Source organism: Xiphophorus maculatus, chromosome 15 (genome assembly GCF_002775205.1).
Source record: "Xiphophorus maculatus strain JP 163 A chromosome 15, X_maculatus-5.0-male, whole genome shotgun sequence".
NCBI lineage: Eukaryota > Metazoa > Chordata > Actinopteri > Cyprinodontiformes > Poeciliidae > Xiphophorus > Xiphophorus maculatus.
The window spans coordinates 8,475,888-8,482,304 of NC_036457.1; positions in this window are offsets into that span (position 1 = coordinate 8,475,888).

Sequence of the window (6,417 nt, forward strand, 5' to 3'; positions counted from 1 at the left end):
TTTAGCTGTGCTTTGCCTAAGACTAATGCTGCTTACTGGATAAATTATTCAGTGAGCAATACGCTCTCCTCTGTTGGGAATTCACAATGTGGATGATATTCTAATGTTGTGCAGGCCTGTTTACTACTCCTACTGATTGTTCTGAGAGAACATAGTCTTTTCTCTGATATATATCCTAAACTTGCTCAAAGCATTTACATTATAACGAACAGATTATTAGTATTATTTTTTTTTTATCAAGGGCTGCATATTTTTTGTAAACAAGCTTGTTTATGAGACATGACTATGGATTCACAATCAATCTTTTTTTCTCTGCTGACCCGAATTGAGTTTAGTTGAACTGACTGAGGCTTGGATTGGCCCTGGTAAATGAAGAACAGTTTGGGATTGAGAAAAACCACAAGTGTCAAAAGGAAACAGGACTGGGTCCGACTCTGCAGGTAAATAGTTATGCGAAAATATGCAAGTGCCTTCTCTGAAATACCTTCATAGTGGAATTTGTGCCCATACAAGTAATGGGGCAAAAATGACTGCTGACTGAAAAGAACACAAAGTCTGTCTGAAATTTGCACACACACAAAAAAAAAAAGATCTCCAAAACTTTGGAAAATATTCTGTGGACTCATGAGACAAAGAGCATCTTTTTTGCTGTTTGTCTATCTCAGTTCATCTGGCATAAAACATGACATCATTTCACAAGCTGAGAGCATCAGACTTCTAGCCAAACATGATGGATGTCCATGTCTGGAGCTACTTTGATGAAACTGATCAGATCATAAATTTTACAATTTCCCTTCAAAAAACAAACAAACAAACAAAAAAAAACCTTGGTGAATGCATATTGTATACCAACACAAATAGTTCAATAAATGTTTAAGAGTGACAAAAAGCAGAAGTAGAGGAAATCTGTAACAATGTTCTAAAATAATGGTATTAACTTTGTATTAATATTGCAATGTTTTACACAGAAACACTGTATTCATTTTCCGTAAACACCTATTTTCATCAAATGTGATTTCAAAGGCTGCAGTGAACCTGCTATTTGCTCCTGCTTTTTTTTTTTTTATCAGGGCAAAGGGATTTTATAAACAGCCTTTCTATTTGCTCACATCTTTTGCAATCAGCTTGTGAAATCTGGCAGCAGCTCCAGATGACAAATAAAATAAGTAGAAAATTAAAATGGAAGAGCTGAGAGACAAAACAAGCATTAGGAAATTATTTATAACCATAAAAAAAAACTATATGATGAAATTAGTTTGCGATACCAAAAAAGAAAACTTGCAGAAAACCTGCCTGGCAGCGATGGGAGCTCTTACCTAATCAGTTATTAAGTTCAAAGGTCAGCGCTTTAATCAGCTGGAAACACTGGAATTTAAACCAGTCATTTTTAGCAATTATTTTCTTTGTATTTTTAAGCATAAAATACATCAGTCTCCTGATTGTGATATTTTCAGATGGAACATGACATGAGGATTTGTGAAAGACAGTAGTTTTAGGGTTATCAGCTGTGTGCTTTGCTCGGTGTAATCAGGGCTTATCTCGAGACTTCTTAGTCACATTTCTCAACCTGCAGAACAGCTTGTTGCTCTCAGTGGTTTTACAAAGCACTCTGAAAACTGTTATTTCAAACTAGAGTCTCAGCATGATTCAATTGCAGATTTATATCCGAACTGTCCACGTGTTTACCTCCTCCAGCGCGTAATTAGAAGAGATTTATTAGGAAACCGACTGGCTAGAATTTGGTGCAAAAATGTAATGGGTTGAAACAAATAAGGAAACATATCTTATGTGAAATATTTCTACATATAACAATTATACTAATATCCTGTTTTTTGACCGAATCTATGTCTTGAAAATGCCTACATGGAAATTAATAGTAGTTGTCCCTCAGTGAAGCAATTTGGTCAAAAAACCAAAATACATATTTTATTGAATTTACAATTAAAATTGTTATAAGTTTATCTATACAGTTCGACAAATGCAATTAAACAATTGACAGCTAACATGTGTCCATCTATTCATCTGTCCATACCCGTTTGCCATTGTAGGGTCATGTCCCCAGCGGTTGTTGAGCAAGAGACAGTATAAACCCTGGAGAGGCTACCAGTCCATCAAAAGCCACTGATAACACTTATTTATTTATTTAAGTTTTGCCTTGTGGCACTCCTCCACTCCGTTCATCGAGGACAGAAACTCATCCCCTCCATATCAAAAATAATTACTGTTCATGTTATCTTCCACATACATACCCCACCCTCCCATCCCATAATGTCTTCAGCCTGCTGGGACGCTGTGACACCTCTGAGCCACAATCAGTCTCATCCACCATGGGAGGAAGTTCAACTGTGTCATCTAAAACTAAAACATATACTGTATATACTATATATATATATATATATATATACATATATATATATATATATATATATATATATATATATATATATATATATATATATATATATATATATATATATATATATATATATATATATATATATATATATATATATATATATATATATATATATATATATATATATATATATTTGCCCATTTGTTCAGTTGCACCCCCAGAAAATGTTCATAGGGGTGGCCGGATAAGGCCAGTAATAGTTTTAGGGGGGCACAACTAAGATTTTCTTTTTTTTTTTTTTAGTAAAAGTAGCAAGACATGACATGTTTTTGTCTTAAATGAAGAAGATAAATCGGTATGCCTTGCTATGTTGGGAACACCAGTGCATTTTTTGTCCTAGTTCTTTCTTTTAGATGTGTGTTGCTCTGTGACTCCATGAGGAGCAAAATTTCAATTTGTCCGTGTGTCTCTAGCCAGGTGACACTAAAGCTGACTTTGATTGATGCTTTCTCTCTAAGTTCTGTTGTCTTTTCCTGTTTGCCATATTTATTCTTTCATTCAGTTGTTAGTAGGCATATCCTTTCAGACAGAAAATTGTTCCTGTTTTTTCACTTTTGCTGAAATATCTAAGAGCAACGTTGTTCCAATTTTTACAGTGATGTAAGCTGTTAGATGAAGATGCATCTCAAAGAAACGACACAATGAAAGCTTCATAAATCACCAGAGGCAAGTATTCTGCATCACTTCATGCTGCTTTCTCCTGCAGTTTGCTCACCTATTAGTCAATCAGGTTGAGCAAACATTGGCTGAAAGTCCAGACAAAATGAAGTCATGCACCGGGTATCACCGTGTCATAAACTGGTTCACCATATTGTCCTCCTGCTTTATCAACAGATGATAGACACTTTAAACCAGACATGACTTCTCTGATACAACCTTTCCACAGAAGGAGGTCAAAATTCATTCATAACAGATAAAATATCCCATAATTAACCATTTTAAAGAGCTCATTTAACTAGATAGAAAGGGAGGTTGTTGTCCAGTTTTAGAATTGTAAATTTTACTTCCTGGTACATCTAATCATTGTAATGTGTCATTACGGATAACGTTTAAATTTAATCAACAATTTTAGAACTTTTTTTGTCCCGTTCTCATGAACAGCTTTATTTGCAGACTTGTAACAGTGCAGTGATTGAATGCAATAAAAAGTGCAAAGAGTAAAAAGGCTGCATGTTTCATTTATGTTGCATAAGCTCACACAGCTTTGTGTTCTTCTAATGTTGGTATTACATTAACATAATACCTGTATGTCTGCAAAGCTGTCAAAACCGTTTAAAGAGACACTATCACACCACAGTCAAGTTAAATCGTGAATCCAGCAGAATCATCTGTTGTAACTAAAGATGGGGGCAATGCCCTGCAGTCTGTTTAATGTAAAGATAGTCAGTTCAATAACTAACCAAGGTCTTGTTGAAAATGAAGCGGAAGAGTAAATTTACTTTACTGTCCCAGACGAAGGACAAAGGGTCAGAGAGATGTATAAAGATGTACAAAGAATTTAATAATGAGGCATTTAGAGATTTAATCAAAACAAAAACACATTGAATGTAAAACTGCAGTATGTAGATATTATTATTATTATTATTATTATTATTATTATTATTATTATTATATTGTCATCTTCTGAAAATCACTTTTTGGCAAAAAAATAAAAAAATGTCCATTACTTTAGAAATGTTGTTAATGTACCTGTTAATGTGAATTTCTGAAAGTTGTTTTTTTCTTTTTTTGGGGGGAGGGGGGGTAAAAAGGTGATGTAACAAACTATTAGTGATCAATAAGATGGTATGTCACAGCATGGCACCACTACATCCTAACAAGGTAAACTTCTTTATAATTGGCTGGAGGGAAACTGTCCCCATGACCCCCCCGGGTCTAAGCCAGCCTCAGCTTCACTCGTCCCATGAAGCCCACCTATCAGACGAGCTTCAAATGTGACCTACTTAATATCCAGTAATAATTGCCTTAAAGCAGAATGGAGAGCAACTAGTGCCCTCTACTGGACGAACACATCGCCACTGATATGCACTCTTTAGTTTAGTATTTCATCATAACTTTTTTTTTGTATGTGTGTAGCTTGTGTTTTAATGTGCGTTTGAGTTTACTGTATCATGCATTTTAAAGCTGATTATTCTGTCATTAACCATTTTAACTTGCGGGGCTTAATTTACACTGAATTTCAGTGACATCAATTTCATCAGCACCGTTATTCATTAAACAAATATGAATTTAAAAGCTTTGAGTGATAAGTACACTTCATAATTTCATAATATAGGGCAGAATGAAATAGAATAAACTAGTCACTTTATTATTTTATGTAGGACTAATATCTTAAAGTAATAATTTTCTACATGACTTCATCACTCTCTCATCTAGGGAAGGATTTTATTTTTCCAACTCTTGGTGCAACATTGTTTTTGTATTTCCTGGATGCTTTAATTTTGGTCAAGCTTCAGATTACAGATGGGAAGCAGGTGATCCAGTTTTTTTTTTTTAAATGACTTCATTTGTTACAGGTAATCAAATTTAGTTTACCCAAGTAAATATATTTAGTTGTTATGCTGACATCTGGAAATAAGCACCAGCACTCCTGGTGACCCAACTAGGAATAAGAGTGTAAGATAATGGATGGATGGAAATTATCATGTTAAACAAATGTAAATAAATTAAGTTTGATAAACTTAATTTGGCTACACGTAACAAACTAGCAAAGAACTTTTTTAAGTTGACTAACTTTTTCTTTTTTAACCCTCCTTTTATGTTCCGGGTCAAATTGACCCTTTTTAAAGTTTAAAAATTCTTTAAAAATAGTTGAAAGTATTTTTTGCACGAAATTTTTTCTATTTGTCTTAATAGGTGCACTCTACATATAAATTGAAAATCTATTCATTTTACACATTTGTAACTCCCCCTGCGTCTACATATTAAATAGATACTGTTCAGGTCAATTTGACCCAGCAGACAAGTTGAAGGGTAACAAAAATTTAAAAAATATCAAATTCTATATGTTTCCTTGCAGCTATGAACCATATTTCACCACACCACACACATACATGCACACGTGCACGGACACAAGCCCACTTTCTCACTATTCTCTTTACTTCACTGGGAAACTGCAAGAAAGTAGGTGTTCATACAGCTTTTAACTGGAACCTCTTCTGTTCCCGTGGGTAAACTCCACCCACACTGAGTGGACACTCAGCAGAAGAGGAGAAAAACAAAAATACTCTCTGCATGACTCATTTGTCTTGATTTTAATCAGTGGGTCAGTTTGACCCAGAACAAAATACGTGTCTCAAGTTCAGTTATAAAGATCACCCCTTGAAAAAAAATTCAAAATGTAATATAAAAAAAATCTACAAAAAATCTATTTCAAGGATAATTATTGTTTTTTTTTGTCTGCTGGTTTTTTTTAGTACATTAGTCATGTGTACTAATGAGTAAATTAGTAAATTGTGAGAAATAAAAAAAAACATCATTGCACAAATATTGATTGAAATTGTTAGTGTTGGAGGTAATAATCAGATACAAAAATGTTTTGGAGGATATTTTTGGTTTCTGACACTATTGCATGATTAAACACTCCACAGGTCAAACTGACCCAGGAACATTATTGCTGGAGGGTAACATAACAGGAGGGTTAAGTTAGTCATGTTGACCTATTTCCAGAGGTCAACATGACATTCTCTTTACAATGCCATGCTTTTAGAAGGTAATGAATTTGTTCTTTTTTTTAATCTAATTGTGATTATAGACTTGGACATTTATACTTGTCCACAGTAACTGCTGATGTTATCAATTTTTTGGATTTTGTTAATGCACATCTACAGGCTCCCGATCAGCAACCGCATCCCCTTTGTCCTTAGGAGAATATTTAATTTTAAACATTATTTTAGCAATACCAGACTGTCAATATCAGGTGTCAAACTGGGTGCAGCAACAAAAGCAACTTCAGGCGTTTATTACCACCTTGGATCCCCTCCTCCATCTGTATAGTACTC